Source organism: Pongo pygmaeus, chromosome 23 (genome assembly GCF_028885625.2).
Source record: "Pongo pygmaeus isolate AG05252 chromosome 23, NHGRI_mPonPyg2-v2.0_pri, whole genome shotgun sequence".
Lineage (NCBI taxonomy): Eukaryota > Metazoa > Chordata > Mammalia > Primates > Hominidae > Pongo > Pongo pygmaeus.
In genome coordinates, this window is record NC_085931.1 from 11891219 (window position 1) to 11914505 (window position 23287).

Here is a 23287-nt window from a genome sequence, read left to right on the forward strand (position 1 = left end):
GAGGCACCTTTCAACTCATAGTTTAAGTATTAATAACAAGAAGCAAAATACAGTCATGTAACTACCATGCAAAAGGCTCCATTAACAAGGCATCAATTTAGTATTAAAATTCCAAACAGCAGTGGCATTCTCATTGTCATGCCAATCATCCTGACAGCTGTCAGTGCTGGAGTCAGACCTCCGGAGGTGCACGAGGGACCCAGGTTTACACCTGAATCACTGCCTCCACAGCTCCAGTTCCATGAGCACAGAACATCCTGGAGTGCTCCAATCCCTGTTTTGAAAGTCAATTGAGTATTGAATAGTTTTCCCAGGTGGAAATTTAAATTTGCATTTTAGAAAGAGAATCAAAATTGACAAAACTTTCCAATAGTCCTGATACTGTGCTTACCCTGCAAATAATACGTTTAAGTGCCTTGGATGAAAGACTCCATCAGCTCTTCTGGACATTTTAAATCCAGCCAGAAGCCCTCACTTTGGGCCTGTAAGCTCTGTTTTTATTATTCAATCAACGGCGCCACGTAGTTACATGATCCTAGTGCATTCTCCCATGCTAGGGGTGGAGAGAGGCCACAGAACCTGAGTTAAGCTTCCTTCTACCTGGAGCCTGAGCAAAAACTCTGCATCCAAGCCTCCAACATGTGTCAAAGGAAGTGAAGACTTGAGTCCAACAGCAGCCCTGCTGAAGCCTCCAACATTAGAGACTCTGAGTTCCATGATCTGCAGAACAGGAAGGCAGCAGTGAAATGAGCCCTTTATTGGATGTGCCTCACCTTCCGATTCTATACATTTTGATCACATAATCACAGTTCACTGCACTGAGGTCAAGGAAGGAGGCTCTTCTCTTCTGTAATAATTGGATCAATGAGCATGGCGAGCAGAGCTTCCTGTCTATCATCTTCTACTCCAGTGAGAAGTTGCCCTGAGATAGCAGGTCGCTGCCCTGCCTAATGGAGTAGCCCTGGGGACTGGTGTCTGAGCCCAGGGGTCCTCATCAAACAGGACCATGGACAGAGACAGACAGCTCACCGTTGGCGTGTGGCACATCCTGGGAGGTGTCACAGTTGTCCCTACAGCCCCTGAGGCAAGGACTGTCCGGCCACACCTGTGAATGGAGACCTAAAGGACTGATCTCATAGGATGATTTGCTAATGAGCCTTTTTGTCCTAAGCACCTGAGAGATTCCTCCCTGCCAGCCTCAGTTTCTGTGGCTGTAAACAGGGCTGGAGACGCCTCCCTCCTGTGGCTGGCATGTGGCCTCAGTTTCTCTGTCTGTAAACATGGCTGGAGACGCCTCCCTCCCTTGGCTGGCATGCGGCCACCAGGGCTGTGTCTGTAAACAGAGCTGGAGACACCTCCCTCCTGTGGCTGGCATGTCTGTAAACAGGGCTGGAGACACCTCCCTCCTGTGGCTGGCATGTGGCCTCAGTTTCTCAGTCTGTAAACAGGGCTGGAGATGCCTCCTTCCCTTGGCTGGCATGTGGCCACTGGGGCAGTGCTCACTGTGAGGCCTCAGTGGGTGAGCGGCTGCTCCGAGGCTGCTGTGTGGCCATTGTCACCGTTCCTGCCGGCCACTGACATTGGCCAGACTCTAGGTTCATATCCAATACGTCCCTTTCAAGATGGAAGATATAAATACCTGTTCCTATAATCAAAAATGTATCATTCAATGCTGATGATATTAAATGCAAATTTTGTTTAAAACTACTAGCAATTTTAAACCCTAAAGATGAGAGATATTAAGGAAATCAGCCTAGGCTGTTGACCTCCCATTCTGGAAAGCAGGGCTCTATTTGGTGGGATTAGAGGCCAAAAGGGAAAAAGGGCTCTTGAGCTGCCCATTCCATTGTTAGTTTAATGGAAGCAAAATACACTAATTAGTATTTTTATTTGCTTTTTTTGAGAAGAGATTCTGTATCTCATTTCCCTAAAAGGAAAACTTAAAGTTTCTAAATTTGTGGGGAAAAAATATAAACCTTTGCGTTGGCTACACAAAATGGTGCATAGATGGTGTAGCTTTCACCTGTGAGACTGGGTTTGCTGGTCCTTGGTTCTGTCACACTCTCTCTTTGTACACAGGTGTGCACATCTATGCATTCACACACAAGCCCACATATGTGCATGTATGCACATAGCACAGATGCACACATATTCATACCACCTATGCATGCACAAACACGTACAGACATGCACACATATGGCTGGTAGTTGTGGAACCATTTAAATAAAGTTGGAGACTTCACCATCCTTTACCCTAAACTCAGTGCACATCTCCTAAAAACAGACCTCCAAAGTGACTAGAATACCATTGTTGACAGCAAGCCATTATTAATATATAAGATATGGCCCATATTTAAATTTCCCCCCGAATACAGAACATAACCCATCTTGTGTTTTTGGCTCATGGTTTTGATGTTTTAAAGTGTCTAATTCGGGGACCCGTAGCCCCTGGCGTGTTTGTGGCTCATGGTTTTGATGTTTTGAAGTGTCTAAGTCAGGGACCCGTAGCCCCTGGCATGTTTCTGGCTCATGGTTTTGATGTTTTGAGGTGTCTAATTTGGGAGACCCGTAGCCCCTGGCGTGTTTGTGGCTCATGGTTTTGATGTTTTGAAACGTCTAAGTTGGGGGACTCATAGCCCCTGGCGTGTTTGTGTCTTATGGTTTTGATGTTTTCAGGCGTCTAAGTTGGGGGCCCGTAGCCCCGGGCATGTTTCTGGCTCATGGTTTTGATGTTTTGAGGTGTCTAAGTCGGGGACCTATAGCCCCTGGCGTGTTTGTGGCTCATAGTTTTGATGTTTTGAAGAGTCTAAGTCGGGGACCTGTAGCCCCTGGCGTGTTCTGGTTTTGTTTGAGGGTCCCTCATGGCCAGGATTGGCCACACGTTTTTGGCAAGAACACGACCCTAATGAACTTATTGTGACTCATGAGGCAAAGACTCAGATACACCACTCCTGTTGACATTAATTTTGATCATGTGGGAAAGGAAGTGACTTTTCTCTTTACAAGTAACTAATAAGGGTGGTCTTATTCTCTGAAAGCCTGCAAGCATCTTGCTCAGAAACCAGCACATGCACTGGTCTCAGCACCAGCTAGGATCCTCACCTGCATCAGTGACTGCACTGGTCTCAGCGCCAGCTATGATCCTCACCTGTGTCAATGACTGCACTGGGTCTAGAGGACGGCAATTTTCTATCGTTAGCGTTTTTACAGCCAGGGTCCTCATTGTCCTCCCTTCAGAAAGCCCTCCTTCCTCCTCCCTCTGACTGTAAGATGCTGATGGTTTAATGCTCCCATGGGATCCATTATGATTGTTACCGCTTCCCATGCTGGAACAGCTCCAGATTTGCACACGATAATCCCTTAGGTGAGTCCCTTCAAGCACCAAAGTGGTTTCTTGTTTGATGGCATCAGAATGTGCTCCCAGCTCAGCCTGGGCATTCCCTGTCCCTGCCCAGAATCAGCCACTTTTCTAAGGAGCCCTGTGATTCCTTTCCAAACGTGTGTTCTGACGCTTCCATCTGCTTTAATATTTCATGACAGGTAGCACACAAATGTGTCATTTCTTAAATCTTGTTTCTGTCAAAAGACTATTTAATGTATTTATGTGTGTTTTAAGTATATTCAGATCTTATATTCATATAAATGGTACTTATTTGAATTTTAAGAAATTGCATTTTGGAAGTTATATATAACTGCAGCTATTTCCTTAAGTTTTCAGATAGAACAACTGCTCTTATAGATAAAGAAATGGAATGGAATATGTTCTGAGGAATGTGGTGACCTAGAGTTTGGAACTTATTAGTGTTATGGTCTTATCTCTTACACCAAATAATGATTGTCTTGATAAAACCAACATGTAGAGTCTGGTATACCCTACATTCAAACTTGGCTTTGAATCTTCCAAAGTGGGCCCGGATTCTCATGAGTAAGACAATTATGAATGAGAGGACAGCCACAAAGATTTATCCTTGCTTTATTTTCTCAAATCTGAAGATGTGGTTTCTCTAATAAATAGGAATAAGTTTTCTCTTTGAACGTATAGTGCCTTCAGCAATCCTTCAGAAGTTCAAACCCTGATACAGCGATGCAACTGAAGAGTGAGGCAGAATTGCAGGGCTGAAGCTCAGCCCTGAGATGTGTAATTAAGAGGTTGTGGGATTCCTGCTCTCTTAAGAGATGGGGACCATCGGGGCTGTGTCGTGGCAAAGTTGGATGAAGGGTTTACCTAAAGGGGTTGTAAAGATCGATGGGTTTGGTGCTAAAGATTGGAGCCTACTGACAGCTGACACTTTACAATTTTTACTTACTGGAGACATTGGAAAATCTCAGTTCTGTCCTCAGATATCAAATCAATTTGCCACAATATCTACAGTTAGCCAATAGCTTTAACATTCCACAACCACTCTTAAAATTCAGCAATCAAAAAAGATTATTGCTGAATAAATGATTTGTTTCAGTAAGTCATAGCATTTGGTGATGTATAAGAGTGACCTAAAGTAGGGTTTTCTGTCTGCTTATTTGCTATAACTGGTTTTAAAATAATATCTTCAGGAATTAATGCCCAATATTAAAGATTAGTCAAATCCCTATTCCCCTTTGTCAATCCTGCTACTGAAATCTAAACAACAAAGCACAATATCCTAACTCAGGATATCTAAATAATCTTATATTTTCTACACAATTAAATTGAAAATGGGAACAAATAAAAACCAATTATATTGTCCATGGGCTGCTCAGATGGTCTCTGGAATTCTGTAACCTGTGCCTTCTGATTGGGGTCTAGATAGAGCATCACAGCCCAAAATGACCTGCCAATGAGAAGTTTATTGAGAACGGTTTCCTTTCAGAAGCTTTCGCATTTGCCATTTCTGTTTAAAGAGTTAACCTCCACCTATTTCTGAAGCACATATGTCTTCAGAGAGCATTTGATTTAAAAATATGGGGGATTCTTGTTAGAACGATGAATTAAAGATTATTTTTGTTTGTTTTTGATAAACATGCGTCAAGTTTCTAGATGTGAATACTGATCAGTTGCACATGTGATCTCATTTTATACTCAAAGGAAATGTTGTAGAAAGCATGTATGAAGCCCACAGGCTTGGGTTTCCATGGGAACATCATTGGTGATGATTTTAGAGGGATTCTCCTCTTACTTACACAGCTCACCCTTTTTTAAACTGTGCTGGTTGAAGAGCAGAATGCCATTTGAATCTATAAGCTCACTAGAGTCAGACATTCCCCTCCTGGCCTTCCTGGGCTGCCCTGGCCAGCCTGGTCTGAGATCTGCCTAATGTTTTGTTCAGACTTTCAGCAAATCCAATGGCACCTAAAACCCAGTCACAAGAGGATGGGGAGCCAACAAAGGTGCAGGTGTGGGTGAGAAACCCAAGGGGGGTAGCACCCAGGGAGAGGGTGGCCCAGGAGCCTAGGGCATGGCTCGTGAAGAGCCCCATGCTGGAGTGACGACTGGGGGAGGCACAAGCCGGCCCTTGGCCAGACGGAGAGAACCATGGGTGAAACAAGAGGAAAAGAGCCGTGGGTGACACCTGAGGAAGACAGCTGTGTGTGAAACCTGCTCCCTGACTCCACATCTTCCCCCTGCCTTCCAGCACCCTCCATGCACTTAGGGGCCTGGCCCAGCTGAAACCATCAGCAAGAGCATCATTGCACAATCGGTGGGGGTGCACAGAAAACGGCTCTGGGGGAATCTGCAGAGGCCCCTGTAGGCCCTGCTATGGTTGCCTGGACCACGGTGCTGGGTACGGTGTCTGCAGATGCCCCTGTGGATTCCTGGACTACGGTGCTGGGTAAGGGATCTAGAGTCCCCTGTGGGCCCTGCTGTGGACTCCCTGACCTCAGTACTGGACACAGCTTGTGTCCACCAAGGGCTGTAAGAGTCAATGCAAGGTATTAAGTACACTGGCTTGTACATGTTAGCAAGATTGCTGTTATCTGGTTAAAATAATTTGATATTTATAAATCTGTTGTATGAAGATACTAATTAATTCGAGCATTAAATACATAATTACCCTAGCACCAGCACTCAGTGGAAAACTGTGAAGCAACTAAAATGCTGCTGCTCTAGATGCCTGAACAAAAGTCACTACTCGTGTGATCACGTTGATCATTTAATCATGTGACATCTTCACACAAGCAACACCATCACCAGCGTGTAAGTTAGCTGGCTTCCTTTTTCTGGTTTGGTGACACAAGGAGTTTGGAAGTCACCACTGTGTCCTAACAACAAGTAAAAAGCTGAACAAACTGAAAAATCAGCAACCCTTCATAGATCTAGAGAAGTGAGGTCACAGCACGAACCACCACCTTCTAAACAGGTGGGCATAGAGAATCACCACTTTCCAGAGCAGTAACCCACAGGGCCCAGAACCAGGGCAGGGACTGGAGTTGTGATTGGCACCCTGCTGCACACTTGGTGTGGGCCAGTCTGTGTGTTAAAGCTCCAGGGGACCCTGTCTCAGCAAGTCCAAAATTTTTGTGAGTTTTATTTCCAAGAGCTGGGCCAGATTCTCACAGTGAATAGTAGAGAAAAAACCCTCATGTTTCTGGCAGGCGGAGGGAAGAGGGAATTTACTGCCCATAGACTGGCCTCTCAAGAAACTTTAGAATAAGTTTCCTACAGAGAAGAAAAATAATACAGGTCAAAAACTTGGAACTGTCAGAGCCTAGGGTTCTTCTTAGCAAGGCCTGCCCTCCAGAGACAACCGGTAACAGAATGTAAACCACAGGGGTCCCATCAGGACCCAACAGACGTGGGGAAGGAAAGTGCCCAACCCAGCCCTCCACCCATCCCATACCACCCAAGGAGGAACACAGAACTGACCTGCCCCAGGGCACAGGCTCTGGAAGGCTGAGGTTGATCCAGCTTCCCCTCCCCACATCTCAGCAGCCCATGCCACTAAAAGCTGCTTTGCAGCCATTTCTGTTACTTGTTATATTATGTGGGCTATAAACACAGCATTACAAGGCACACCACAAGGCAAAAGGCAGTTTAAAGAAACAGTTCAAACGTCGTGACCAGACTCAGATACCACAGGGATGCTGTAATTCTCAGATCAGAAATTTAAAACACCTATGACTAATCTTCTAAGGGCTCTCATGGATAAATTGACATCACAAAAAGACATGCACAATATAAGCAGACAGGTGGAACCCCCAACAAACAGCCAAAAAGACCAGGAGCTGGCAGTCAGCAACAAGCACTGTGACAGGAACTGTCAGTCAACCAAAGCACTATGACAGGAGCTGTCAACAACAAGCACCATGATAGAAGCTGTCAATCAAAGCACCATGATGAGAGCTGTCAGTCAACCAAAGCACCTTGACAGGAGCTGTCAACAAAAACACCATGACAGGAGCTGTCAATCAAAGCACCATGACAGGAGTGAAGGGCTTGGTCAGGCTTGTGAGTGGACACCGCTGGAACCTCCAAGCTCAAGGTTGCAAAAAAACTGAAACACAAAGAGAAAAAGGCTGAACAAAAAACCAAAAAAAATCCAGAACTATGTGAAAACCAGAGGAGAATAAACAGAGAAAGGAAAAGAAAAAATATTTGAAACAATAATAACTGAGAAGTTTTTCCAAATTAATGTCGGGCACCAAACCACAAATTCAGGCACCCAGACGTATCATTTTAAAGCTAAAGAAAATCAAAGATAAAAAGTTCTGAATGAAGCCAGAGGAAAAAGAAACACCTGGCTGCCAGAGGAGCAAAGATAAGAACAGCGCCTGATGTGTCCCCAGAAACCACATAACAGAAAGAAAGTGGAATATTTAAAGACACTGTTAAGAGAAGAAAACCACCAACCTAGAATTCTGTTCTCTGTGAAATTATCTTTCAAAAATGAAGGAGAAATAAACATTTTCGCAGACAAACAAAAGTTGAGGGAATTTGCTGCTGGTAGACTGGCCTCTCAAGAAACTTTAGAATAAGTTTCCTATAGAGAAGAAAAATAATACAGGTCAAAAACTTGGATCTATATAACAAAACAAAGAGCATCAAAGAAGCAATCAGTGAAGGTAAAATACAAACATTTTTCTTATTCTTATTTGACCTAACAGTACAGTTTGTTTAGAATAAAAATAGAAAAGTATATTTTCTAATGCATGCATATATACATATATATGTATATATTATATAATATTTACAGATATGCTTACCTGTGTCCACATACAAATGAATGGATTGGAGCAATGATATCGTGGATGGGGAGGAATTAGGGTTCGTTTATTATTATAAGTTACTGACAATACTGATGATGTGTCATACTGTTATTGGAAAGTGGACTTGGATTAGCTGTAAATGCATATTGCAGAACCTGGGGCAAGTACTAATTTTACTATTTATTTATTTATTTATTTATTTTTAGACGGAGTCTTGCTCTGTCGCCCAGGCTGGAGTGCAGTGGCATGATCTTGGCTCACTGCAAGCTCAGCCTCCCAGGTTCACGCCATTCTTTTGCCTCAGCCTCCCAAGTAGCTGGGACTACAGGCACCCGCCACCACGCCTGGATATTTTTTGTATTCTTAGTGGAGATGGGGTTTCACCGTGTTAGCCAGGATGGTCTCAATCTCCTGACCTTGTGATCCGCCCACCTCAGACTCCCAATTTTATTTTTAAAGAAGTATAACTGAGGCCAGGCATAGTAACTCATACCTGTAATCCCAGCATTTTGGGAGGCACAGGTGGGAGGATCACTTGAGGCCAGGAGTTCCAGACCAGCCTGGACAACATAGCAATTCTCTGTCTCTAGAAGAAATTTTTAAAAAAATGTAGCCAGGTTTGGTGGTACGCACCTGCAGTTCCAGCGACTTAGAAGGCCGAGGATTCTCCCAGAGAGATGCCCATCCTGGAGGTGTGCTTCCCAAGCCCCGGGGCCTGACTTCCCCATCAAATTCTAGGGGTGTGACCTTCCACCTCAGTAGGGCTGGAAGCAGAGCTCTGACTCGAAGAAGATTATTCTCAAGCCTAAAGATTTGGATGTCTTGGGCAGCCACTTTTCTTGCCACTCTCTCCGTTCTGGAGTGGGAATGTCCATCCCGTGCCTGTCCCACTTCTGCACTTTGGAAGCACGTGAACTATTTGACTTCACAGTTTCACAGCTGGAGAGCAGTTTCCCTCAGAATGAGTTGTACCTTGAGTCTCACTCATGCCTGATTTAGGTGATCATTAGAGGAGACTCAGGACCTTAGATGCTGAATTGATGGTGGAATGTGTTAAGACTTTGGGACTGTTTGGAAGGGAAGAATGTGGTTGAAATATGAGTGGGACATGAATCGGTGGGGGGAGGACAGAGGCAGAATGCTGTGTGTTACATGTTTGTGTCCCCCTACATTTCACAGGTTTCACAGGTTGAAATCTACCCCCCAAATGGATGGTTTTGCAGGTTGAAATCTACTCCCCAAAGGTGATGGTTTCACAGGTTGAAATCTACCCCCCAAAGGTGATGGTTTCGCAGGTTGAAATCTACCCCCCAAAGGTGATGGTTTCACAGGTTGAAATCTACCCATCAAGGTGATGGTTTCACAGGTTGAAATCTACCCCTCAAGGTGATGGTATATTAGAAAGTGGGGCCTTTGGGAGGTCGTTGGGTTGTGAAAGCAGAGCCCTTGGGAATGGGGTCAGTGCTCTTATAAAAGAGGCCCCAGTGAGCTCTCTCTCCCCTTCTGCCTCATGAGGACATGGTGAGAAGACACCACCCATGTACCAGCAAGTCCTCCCCAGGCAGTGAATCTGCCAGCCGCCTGGTCTCGGACTTCTGGCCTCCAGAACTGTGGGAAGGGAGTGTCTGTGGTTTAATCTGTACCCTCAGCCATGTTTCATTACAGTGGCCCGGGGGACTGACATGGCCACTAAACCATGTCACTGTCACCTGGTCCTGTTAGTAAATGCCCCTCGGTCCAAATGTGAGCTGATGAAGATGATGCCTGGAATTCCCCTCCCAGATCAGGGCACTGCGGTCCCACTTTCCAGGGCCCCAGACCTAGCCCAGACCTTCCCCACCCAGACCCTCCTCAGTCACAGGAAGGCACATTTAGTAAGACACAACAGAACCCTGCACACAAAACCCAAACAAGCCCCCGGCACAACCACATTCATCCTCAAAGGCAGACAAGAGGCATTGCTGTTGCTCAGGAAGTTTTATATTTTTCTTTGATCCTGATGTTTCTCAGATATTCCCCCAAATGCAGTGGAAATATAAGAGAAAACCCATCAAAAGAGTGGACCGAGGCTGGCGGTGGGAGGCTGAGGCTGGAACTGCTTCCCCCTCCTCACAGGCCCTGCAAAGGGCAGTGGACACAGCGGGGGCCATTCCCAGCCTGCCTCTGTGCCGTCTGTGCTCCAACAGCCCTGAAACCTGCCTTGTTTCCTCCAGGGTACATGTTGATGGACAGTCAGAATCATTGTTAACTTTGAGTCAAAAATGCAAACGTTAAAATTAATCAGCAGATGGCAGGTGCCATAAGACCTCAGAGTGCTCCAAATTCTCAGTCTCAGGGGCTGAGGGAGACTTGGTTCTTTTTCTTGGAAGCATTCGCAGTTTTATAAAACTGAACAGCCTGTGATGAACAGCATTGAACACATTCCATCAGCCACATCCTGATTGAAATTTCCACCCTCATCATGATGATACTGGGTCACACTTTGATCTAAAAATAAAATGGAAGGTCCATAAAGGAAAAGGAGCATAAGCAGCAGCTTGTGTGTGAGCACAGGGCTGCATCACTGCCAATTCAGGGGCCACAGCTGGGAGGGCTGGGCATGGAAATGCCTCCTGTCTGAGTGACAGTGACTACACCCAGAGCCACACTTGATTACTGTAGAGCAGGCACAGAGGCACTTTGCTAACTATTTCCCTGCTGAGAGATGACCACAGCGCCGATGGCATAAATAGCCCAGAGAAGGGTCTCGGCGCAGTCTTGCTACGATTTCACTGCTGGGAGATGACCACAGCACCGATGGTGTAAATAGCCCAGAGAATGGTCTCTGCACAGTCTTCCTACGTCACTGATTTTCTAGAAATCAGAAGACTTGAGGTTTTCTGCCAGTTGATCACCGATACATTTGATCCTTGTCGAGTAAATTAAACATATCTGGTCCCAGTCTCCTGCACCTGACTTAATGTAAATAACATGAAGGAATGAATTATGCTGCATGAATCATGAGATATTTGGCAGCATTCACAGCACGTGAATGAGGTGAGGCCAGCAGTGTCAGCAATATGGCCACAAGTGCTTCATCAATAATGTAGAGCAAAAAAAGACATTCTTTAATTTGAGTTCAAAAAATACATTTGTAACTACCATCTAGCAGTTTGGTTCCAGTCACTTCTGCAGCATGACGTGACCCATCGCGACAATCTCATCGTGTAGACCGTGTCTGGAACTTGGTGGGAGCAGAACAAACTATGTGCATTTTTGCTGAAGGCCAGCAGCAGCTTGGTTGGGGAGTAGCAGTGACGGTGCCCTGTGGTGGCCAAAGTTGATCCCTATGGGGCACCGTTACTCATGCTCAGTCTGCAATTCAGCCCAGTCACCTTCCATGTGGCTTCACCCTCTCCTCCATGGAGGGGATTAACTGCATGTGGGAGAGGCTCAGGCAATTGTCTGCCTGAAAACTCAGAGAAAGAGAACATGGTCCTGAATCTGCTGTGATCTTCATTTCCTTGTGTATCCGTTCCTGTTGTTCGGAGAGTAGAAACATAAACAAGATTATGAAACCATCACTGAAGACCTCCACGATGGCATGGTGGGGCTTGGACGGACTCCTCAAAGAAACAGATTGAACCAGACAAAACTAATAAGCAAGCATCCCAGGGCTCTGGAAACCAACTAAGGCACACAACACACTGAGAGGCACTTACTTAGGAAAAGTTATGGAGCCTTAGCAAAAACAGTGACGTCTATGGTGCACCTCATGGAGAGGTCTCACCCCCGTCTGATCCCTGTTTCCATAAACGGTGGGGGTTGGCCCTAAAAAGCACCAGCTTCCAGCCAAGAGCTGCCTTCACCTGGTGAAGGGAAGACCCCATGCCCACCAGTGTCTTCAGCAAAGTGGGGACCTTGCAGGCAAGTAGAAAGCCTGGGGCCCAGGAAACACTTGGGTGTGGTCTGTAAGGAGACCAGCTCACTATCCAGACATTTCAAAGAAAGTGCTGGAGGAGGAGACAGCACAGTGTCCTAGTGAGCCCCACCCTCCTCACCAGCTGGAAAGGCTGAGCTCAGTAGAGGTGCTTGTGCTGCTTCTGCATCCATGCTGACCATGGGACCAGGCAGATGTGCAGAAAGATCCACCAGAGCCCAGCAGCAAGGAGCCCTGGGCAGAAGTGAAAACCCCAGCGCCCAGCAGGGAGGTGCCCTGGGCAGGAATGAAAACCCCAGCACCCAGCAGGGAGGAGGCCTGGACAGGAGTGAAAACCTTAGCACCCAGCAGGGAGGAGCCCTGGGCAGGAATGAAAACCACAGCACCCAGCAGGGAGCCCTGGGCAGGAGTGAAAACCCTAGCGCCCAGCAGGGAGGAGCCCTGGGCAAGAGTGAAAACCCCAGCGCCCAGCAGGGAGGAGCCCTGGGCTGAAGTGAAAACCCCACAGGGAGGAGGCCTGGGCAGGATTGAAAACCCCAGAGCCCAGCAGGGAAGAGGCCTGGGAAGGAGTGGAAACCCCAGTGCCCAGCAGGGAGGAGCCCTGGGCAGGAGTGAAAACCCCAGAGCACAGCAGGGAGGAGGCCTGGGTAGGAGTGAAAACCCCAGCACCCAGCAGGGAGGAGCCCTGGGCAGGAATGAAAACCCCAGTGCCCAGCAGGAGGCCTGGGCAGGAGTGAAAACCCCAGCGCCCAGCAGGGAGTATCCCTGGGCAGGAGTGAAAACCCCAGCACCCAGCAGGGAGGAGCCCTGGGCAGGAATGTAAACCCCAGCACCCAGCAGGGAGCCCTGGGCAGGAGTGAAAACCCCAGCACCCAGCAGGCAGGAGCCCTGGACAAGAGTGAAAACCCCAGCGCCCAGCAGGGAGGCCTTGGCAGGAGTGAAAACCCCAGCACCCAGCAAGGAGGAGCCCTGGGCAGGAATGTAAACCCCAGCACCCAGCAGGGAGCCCTGGGCAGGAGTGAAAACCCCAGCACCCAGCAGGTAGGAGCCCTGGACAGGAGTGAAAACCCCAGCACCCAGCAGGGAGGAGCCCTGGGCAGGAGTGTAAACCCCAGCACCCACCAGGAAGCCCTGGGCAGGAGTGAAAACCCCAGCACCCAGCAGGGAGGCCTGGGCAGGAGTGAAAACCCCAGCACCCAGCAGGGAGGCCTGGGCAGGAGTGAAAACCCCAGCGTTTAAACATAAGTACACCCGTCAGCAAGGATGGGAAACCCTTATGGCTTCAGGTGTGTGAGCACCACTGACCAACCTCTAAAATATAACTTAAAATAGGACAAAACCTGCATATCATGGGGAAGCAAATTCCACAGACTTAGCACAGGCAGGTAACTAAACAGACAGAAACAGCATAACAACCGCCCCTAAGCGGAAAGGAAAATTGGAATGCAGGGTTGCATAATCCATTGTGCCAGAATGTTAAAGGCCTGTGAAGGAGCAAGAAAGCGTGAGCTCAGGTCCAGGTGGCCACAGGCTCTATCTCCATGGGGACCCAGACGCTGGGCTTGGTTGATAAAGACTTCAATACAACTATTATAAGTTGTTTATAAATAAAGGAAAATGTGTTTAAAGAATTAAAGGAAAGTGTAGTAACAATGACTCAACAAATGGAGATGTTCAACAGAGAAAGAGACACTTTGATAATGGAGTCAGACTACGACAATTTGCCTCTGACGTTTGACTGGAAGCTTCCCAGATCTGGGGCAGAGGGGATGAGAGTGGCGTGGGGTTCATGTTTGATGTTGCTGGCTCTTAAGCCTATCCCTCCCTCTTCCCCTCTGCCCTGTCTGGGCAAGATGAGAAGAAATCCCAGGTGCTCTCTCTCTTTTGGTGCCATTGGGAGATTCAAAACCTGCAAGCCTGGTCCATGTGTGGGAACACTCCCTGCCTCCGGTAAAACCTCCGATCAGCTTCCTTTTCCTCACCTCTTGAGGCACTTTTGGACTCACTTGAGAAGCCTGTCCAGACCTCTCCCCAGAAAGCCTCCTTGTGTGAACAATGAACATTGTGGTGCCCATTGATGGGCAGGCAGCATCATCGGCTCAACACTGACACCAGACTCAGGCAGGGCCAATCTGTTCTAAAGGGCATCAACATCACAATGAGAGGTAAGGGTGCACAAAACAATAATCACAGTCATCACACCTGTGTGCTGCCGGGCTCACAGCACATGTGGATGCAATACTGATGGTGATAGGAGGACAGAGGTGGGTTGGGGCCCAAGTACACTGGAGTCGTGTGTTCATGTTTCACCAGAGAAAGGTGAGCATTGTCCTAAATTAGAATAAGACAAGGTAAGGCTCAAAGTGTAGTCAGTAGAACAACCTCTAGGAAAGTAAATCAAAGTAAACAATGATAACAAGGCAAAGGAATGAGCCAGTTGCCCTGAAAATTCCTCTGGGGCCCAGGGTTGGCGGATGGTGAGTGGCCTGTGGTAATAAATGCAGCTGTGGCCTGCAGGGCAATGGCCTGTGGTAATAAATGCAGCTGTGCTAACACACAGCCACACCCACTGGTTTACACAATGCATCTATGCTGCTTTTAGGTTACAACTGCAGATTTCAAAAGCAGTAACAGAGACTGTATGACCCATAAGCCTAAAACAGGCATCATTTGTCACTGTAAGTAAAAAAACATTCTGACACTTGACTTAACTCCGAAAAAGCAATAAGAAAAAGGGAACCCAGGAAAATTTAAAAATGTAAAACTTAGAAACACAACTAGCAAATCATTTACCCATATCAATAATTACACTTGAATCAACCAAATACTGCTCCAACCAACAGGCAGAGGTTGTCAAAATAGATTAGAATCATTCATTATATATTGTCCATAAGAAAGAATACATTAGTTGCAAAGAAGTAATAGATTGAAAATAAAATGACAGAACAAGATATTCCATGCAAGCAGGAAGCATAAGGACAACACCGTCAGGTTATCTCAACGGATATCGTTAGCACAAGTGCCCAACGGAAGCAGGCTGGGCCGCACAGTCTTTCTAAGTGCAAATGAGGTGTTCTCTAGGGTGTCTTATGTACTAGGATATAACATGTGTGCAGAATTTTTTAAAACAAAACCATAAAGTATGTTCTCTGAACATAATACAGTTAAATTAGAAGTAAACAATTTAAAAGAATATTTTGGAAGTCACAAAGTATTTGAAAATTAAACATTCTTTTAAAAAACACAAGTTAATTAAGAAATCACAAACAAAACTAAAGAGTACTTTGAGTTCAATGAAAACAAAACTCAACATATTTAAATTTACAGGACATAGCTAAAACATTCATTTCTTAAAGGAAAATTTTTAGCTTTGAATGCCTTTAATAGATGAGAAAAGTCCCAAATCAACACTGTAAGCTTCTACCTTAAAATAATAATAAAAGCAAACTAAACCAAAAGCCATCAGAAGGATAAAAATAAGTAATAGAAATCAAAAAAATAGAAAACAGAAAAAAATTAAATAAACCAAAACACGCTTCTTTAAAAATATCGACAAAATGAACAAACCCAGAGCTGAACCAATCAAGAAAAAAATGAGAAGACACAAAATGCCAAAACCACGAATGAAACAAGGGCATCGTGACTGACCCTGTGGGATTTAAAAAATCACAGTAGAATACTATGATTCCCATTATACCACCAGATTAGACAATTTAGATGAAATAGACAAATTCCTGGAAAGACACACATTATGAAAACCGACCCAAGAAAAAAATAAAAAGTCTAAATAGAACTGTACCAAGTGACAAAATTGGATGAATAATTAAAAATATTTTAATAAGAAAAACTCTCTGATCCAAAGGCTTCAATGGTGAATTCTGTCAAATGTTAAGAAATGAATAACATCAATCCTTCTCAAACTCTTTTAGAAAGTGCAGTTGGAGGAAACGCTACTCCATGCATTCCGTGAGGCCAGTGTGACCATGGAGAGAACCACAGAACATACCACTTATGAACACAGATGCAGCGACAGCTAACAAAATATTAGCACATCAAACCCAGGTACATATGAAAGCCTGTGTACCACAGCCCAGTGGGATTCGCCCCAGGAATGCAAGGCTGGTCTAGAATGAAAATTAATTGGCGTAACACACCTTTTTTTTTTTTTTTTTGAGACAAGGCTTTCATTCTCTCACCAGGCTGGAGTGCAGTGGCACGATCTCGGCTCACTGCAACCTCTGCCTCCCGGGCTCAAGCAATTCTCCTGCCTCTGCCTCCTGAGTACCTGGGACTACAGGCGCGTGCCACCACGCCCAGCTAATTTTTGTGTTTTTAGTAGAGATGGGTTTCACCATGTTGGCCAGGCTGGTCTCGAACTGTTGACCTCAGGTGATTTGTCCGCCTTGGCCTCCCAAAATGCTGGGATTACAGATGTAAGACACCACACCTGGCTGTAACACACCATTTTAAAGGACAGTAATACCCACGTGTTCATGTTCACGGATGGATAAAGAGCATCTAAAAACGTGACACCCATTCGTGACAAGTATCCCAACCATCTCACAATTGGAAGGTCCTCCTCCACCTGATAATGTGCACAGGGACACCCGCCCTAACATCCTGGTCACCAGCAAGAGGCCTTTTCCAGTAACACAGTAAGTTTCATGTTATCTGGAGTTTCTGCAGAAGAAATTGAGCCTCAGAGTCATGGTCTCACAATCCCACCCAGGCTGTGAGGCACAGAGCAGGCCCACTGTCTGGACCCCAAGGGGCTCTGAGGCCCAGCAGGGCACACCTCTGGAGAGGTGCCACGGGGCTGGGTTGGAGTGATGCTCCTGCTCCACTCCAGACCTACTGAGGAAGTCACTCCCAGGGCAGCCGGGACCTGCCCTTTTCCTGCCCATTGCTGTGGGTGCCGGCTTATTCACAGTGAAATTTGGAAACCGGATAGTGCTGTAAGCTTGGATTAGGGCACAAAGAGCAGATCCTGGGGGCCACGTCAGGGAGTGTGGAGTCTCCTAAACTCTGTAACTTGGAAATAATCTCAGTTTCTAGGACTAAGGCCAAACGATGGCGATGACAGGGCAGAATTAAAGGCGCATGGAACGGACATCAGCAAATGTTCCAGAAGACGAAGCCAGCTCTCAAACACAGCCGAGGCACTGCGTGCTAGGAAAAAGCTTTTTCAGTGAAAATACATATTTTTAATTAAGTGGAAGTTACGTGACATGAAATAGTCTCTTTATTAATATATTTTAGAAATACATTAACTGTATTGACAGATTCATTGAGAACTTAGCCAACTGTATTAATTATAGAGGAAAAATCTAATTTCAATGTTTTTATGTTCTGCAACATAAATTTAAAAAATTTTTAAAACATCTTTTAAACATATCTTAAGCAATTCTGTACTGTGAATCTGAGGATGTTTTCGGGAGTTTATTCCCATCCTAGCGCTGTTGAGATGCTTCACATTGCCCCATTGGCTCGTTCAGAAGTGAAGAGGGCAGCAATGCAGCGTCATCTGTGAGAGACTTTCTCTTGTGTCAGAGCTGGATGCCAACATCTGAAGTGGACTTCCCCAGCTCCAGCACAAAGACGAACTTGGGAAAGTAGCATCAGTGTGTGTCTGAACACCCGTGATCCTGCGACTTCACATCGGGGTTCCACCATTTGACTGCTTCCACCCGTCACAGACCCATGATCCCGCAACTTCACATCCTGGTTCTGCCGTCTGACTGCTCCCACACGTCACTGTCCCATGATCCTGCGACTTCACGCCGGGGTTCCGCCGTCCGACTGTTCCTACCAGTCATGTCCGGGTTCCGATGTCTGATTGTTCCCACCCGTCACAGGCCCATGAGCCTATGACTTCACATCCGGGTTCTTCACTCTGAATGCTCCCACCTGTCGGAACCAGGATCCTGCGACTTTACATCCAGGTTCTGCCATCTGACTGCTCCCACACATAAGGAACCCAGGATCCTGTGACTTCACATCCGGGTTCTGCCCTCTGACTGCTCCCACCCGTCACGGACCCAGGATCCTGCGACTTCACATCCGGGTTCTGCCTCTGACTGCTCCCACCTGTTACGGACCCAGGATCCTGCGACCTCACAACCAGGTTCCGCCATCTGACTGCTTCCACCCGTCACAGACCGATGATCCTGCTACTGCACATCCGGGTTCTGCCGTCTGACTGCTCCCACCTGTCACGGACCCATGATCCTGCGACTTTACATCCTGGTTCTGCCGTCTGACTGCTCCCACACGTCACTGTCCCATGATCCTGCGACTTCACACCGGGGTTCCGCCATCTGACTGTTTCCACCAGTCATGTCCAGGTTCCGACGTCTGATTGTTCCCACCCATCACAGACCCATGAACCTATGACTTCACATCCGGGTTCTGCTCTCTGACTGCTCTCACCTGTCAGACCCAGGATCCTGTGACTTTATATCCAGGTTCTGCCGTCTGACTGCTCCCACATATAAGGAACCCAGGATCCTGTGACTTCACATCCGGGTTCTGCCCTCTGACTGCTCCCACCCTTACGGACCCAGGATCCTGCGACTTCACATCCGGGTTCTGCCGTCTGACTGCTCCCACCCGTTACGGACCCAGGATCCTGTGACTTCACATCCGGGTTCTGCCGTCTGAGTGCTCCCACCTGTCACAGACCCAGAATCCTGCGACTTCACATCTGGGTTCCATGGACTGACTATTCCCATCTGTCATGGACAAGGAAGGATTGTCATGAAACATGGGCTCCATGGTTGATGTGGCCACACCCAGCCTTCAAAGTAGATTCCGCAGTGGAAAAATCAGCAGGATCTGGCCCTAGGTCTTTCAGGTCCCGTGTGTTCCCCTGTCTGACCAGTTCCTGCTGGCCATTCTGCCGGCACCCACGGAGCCTGCATTCACTCCTAGGGGACGCTAGGCAGGATGGAGCAGTTGCAGGAACTCTGAGCAGGTGGGAAGAATGAATTAAAGAGGATCTTCTTGGAGAACTGCTCTTCCTCCACCTGCGGGAGGGCACAGGCCTCTGTGGGGCGTCTCGGTCCACTCTCTCCCACCTTTATTAGTCTTTAAACACCCATGTTAAACATTGACATCCGTTGCTGATTTAGGAGAAAATCTCCCCTCAAAGCAGATTCCAACAAAAATCTTTAAGGAACACTTTGAATTTACTGCTCAGACTAAGAAACACATCAAAATCATGAATATTATTGTCATCCTACGTGGCTGCATTCAGCATCTGCACCACACCCCTAACCAGACAGGGATGCTGAGAATATCATTTCTCTCTGTAACTCGCCAACCGTGGCCGTGTTTTACCTCAGCTCCCTCAGCGAATCCAAGCAAGGCTTGGAATCGGAGCAAAATGCACACTTCGGATTTCTCCAAGGAGATCTGCAGTGGGGACGATGGACCTTATCCTGCGTGGCTACTGGGGAAGGCGCTGGAAGCAAGAGGAGCTGGCAGAATATTTCTGATGACATCATGAAGATGGTATTTTTTTCTTTTTCCTTTCTTTTTGAGACAGAGCCTTGCTCTGTCACCCAGGCTGGAGTGCAGTGGCACGATCTTGGCTCACTGCAACCTCCACCTCCTGGGTTCAAGCGATTCTCCTGCCTCAGCCTCCTGAGTAGCTGGGATTACAGGTACCCACCACCATGCCTGGCTAGGTTTTTCGGGGTTTCACCATGTTGGTCAGGCTGGTCTCGAACTCCTGACCTCAGGTGATCTGCCCGCCTTGGCCTCCCAAAGGAAGACAGTATTTTTAAAGCATTTATTAAAGTGATGAGTGGAAACACTGCTAACTTGTTTGCACTTCAGTGGGTCAGTCAGTCCTTAGTTATTAGTCAGCTTGCAATGCCCCCAGGAGGCCTTGTTAACTCCATATTGAGAGTGACAAGGTTGCCACACACCCCTTTGATGCAGGTTTATCATGCGATGCAGCCAGGTGATGCTGCCCATGTGGTTTATCACATGATGCTGCCAGGTGATGCTGCCCGTGTGGTTTATCACATGATGCTGCCAGATGGTGCTGCCCATGTAGTTTATCATGGATGCGGTCAGGTGATGCTGCCCGTGTGGTTTATCACGGATGCGGCCAGGTGGTGCTGCCCGTGTCCTGTGGCATCAAACGTCCTTTAGTGAGGGCCCTGTCGCAGCCGTGGTCTGGGCAAGAGGAGCCGAGCCTGCCTCCTTCAACTCCATGTGGTCCTGCAAGGACTCTGGCATGAGGAAGTTGTCCTGCGTCTGCTCCATGCAATATGAGGCCCGTCGCCCACTGTGGCACTTGAGTGAGCACTTGAGATGTGCCTGGGGCAGCCCCAGAATTGAACTTTTGACTTAATTTTAATTGATTCAAATTTAAACTTAAATAGCCATATGTGGCTAATGGCTGCCACGATGGTCAGTGCAGGTTTGGAAGCCCCATGGCCCGTGAGAACAGTATCTTGTGGCAACATCATCTGTGGTTTCTGGGTCCTCACTGGGACAGGCGGTGCCCAGGTGTCTGGCACTTGGACAGCCTAGAGCTGTCTTCCCAGCAGTTGTCAGGGTTCACAGTTCATAGTGCATGGTTCATACTCTGTCTGGGGTCACATGACCCTAAGTGACTTCACAGCTGTACCCCACCATTATGGAGTATCTGAGGACAAATGGCTAAAATGTTAACTCCAGGTCAAATTTATCCATCAAGAAAGAAAAAGTGTTTTGTTAATCTTTTACATATACAGCTTATTTGTGAGAACCAGATAATTTATTTTTAAAAATATAAAGTATATCTCATGTTAAAGAATTCAAATAAATCTTTGTATCTAATGATTTGGGGAAATGTAATTTTCACTTGAGAGTAAGTTTGTTTATAAAGAATAATTCTTTTATTGAAATAAGTAACTGTAATTTTGTCATAGTGTTCATGAATAATTTTGACCTCTATACAGTTATATGTTGTTGTTTTTAAAAGAGCTACATTAGTAATCTTTCAACATAGCTATACAGTATACTCAACATACAACATGGTCAACAGTGCATGCTGACTTCTGATAACTCAAGAACTGCTCATCCACAGTGACACAAACCACTAATGGTCCCTCACGGAGACCCGGACAGCAAGGAAGACAGTGCTGAGCCACTCCGCCTTTGGTCAGCATTGAGTGAAATATGATGCAAAATGACTGGCTTATTTAGAACAGTTTAGCGAGATTCTCATTAAGATAGTGCCATAGATCTTAAGTAACATCAGTATTTGTTCGTTTATATATAAGAATATGTCTTTTACACTGTTGGTAGGAGTGTAAATTAGTTCAACCTTTGTGGAAGACAGTGTGGCAATTCCTCAAAGATCTGGAAGCAGAAATAACATTTGACCCAGCAATCCCATTACTGGGTATATGCCCAAATAAATATAAATCATTCTGTTATAAAGATACGCAGACACATATGTTAATTGCAGCACTATTCACAATAGCAAAGGCATGGAATCAACCCAAATGCCCGTCTATGGTAGACTGGATAAAGAAAATGTGGTACATACACACCATGGAATACTATGCAGCCATAAAAAAGGAGTGAGATTATGTCCTTTGCAGGGACGTGGATGGAGCTGGAAGCCATTATCCTCAGCAAGCTAATGCAGGAACAGAAAACCAAAGACCACATATTCTCACTAATAAGTGCGAGCTGAACAATGAGAACACATGGACACAGGGAGGGGAACAACACACACTGGGGCCTGTCCAGGATTTGGGGAGGGAGGGAGAGCATCAGGACAGATAGCTAATGGATGCTGGGCTTAATACCTGGGTGATGGGATGATCTGTACAGCAAACCACCATGGCACATGCTTACCCATGTAACAAACCTGCACATCCTTCACATGTACCCCAGAACTTAGAAACAAAACCTGTCGCTGAAAAAAAAAGAGAACATGTCCAAATGAATGTTTTCCATAATTCACGATTGAGACGTGTTCTGAAGGCAGCAGGCTCTGCTTTTTTCAGTTCTTTGGGATCCACAGGGCGTGCACAATCCCTTGCAATCTGGGAGAACATGAGTGTGGCTGGGGAATCCCGAGTGTGGCTGGGAAACCTGAGTGTGGCTGGGAAATAGTGTAGCTGGCGATCCCGAGGGGGCCTGGGGATCCCGAGTGTGGCTGAGAAATAGTGTAGCTGGAAAATAGTGTGGCTGAGGATCCTGAGTATGGCTGGAGGATCCTGAGTGTGGCTGGGGATCCCGAGTGTGGCTGAGAAATAGTGTGGCTGGGAAATAGTGTGGCTGGGGAACTTGAGTGTGGCTGGGGGATCCCGAGTGTGGCTGGGGGATCCTGAGTGTGGCTGGGAAATAGTGTGGCTGGGGAACCTGAGTGTGGCTGGGGGATCCCGAGTGTGGCTGGGGGATCCCCAGTGTGGCTGGGAAATAAGTGTGGCTGGGGGATCCTGAGTGTGGCTGGGGGATCCCAAGTATGGCTGGGGGATCCTGAGTGGGGCTGGGGGATCCTGAGTGGGGCTGGGGAATCCCGATTGTGGCTGGGGGATCCCAAGTGTGGCTGGGAAATAAGTGTGGCTGGGGGATCCTGAGTGTGGCTGGGGGATCCCAAGTATGGCTGGGGGATCCTGAGTGGGGCTGGGGGATCCTGAGTGGGGCTGGGGAATCCCGATTGTGGCTGGGGGATCCCAAGTGTGGCTGGGAAATAGTGTGGCTGGGGAATTTGAGTGTGGCTGGGGGATCCTGAGTGTTGCTGGGTGCTGTCTTTGGTCTTGGGGACCTCACAGTGGCCAGCCGTCTTCTGGTCTTTGATGCAGCATCTCCAACTCTAAACCTCCAATGTTGCCTTTACTAGACACACTGGGTAGTCAGAGCCTTCTTATGAATCTTCATTTATTTATTTACTTACTTAAAAAGAGAACATTCATTGTGTCATTCTCATTGAAATGCTGCAGGTGAGCCGGGTGCTGCAGCAGCTGGCCTCTGGGGTTCAGGTGCTGTTCCATCATGGAATCCGTGCCTGAATCTGTGGCAGACAATTTTTAGGAGCATCATCTGCCCAGTTCCAGTGGTTTTTGCCTGTTAGCCCTAACACCCAAGTCTCACTTCCTCGGGCACCTGGCAGGGCGGCCGCATTTGCCACAGGCCGACTCTGAGGGTGGCAGGCCTCAGACCCACAGTGGCAGCGCC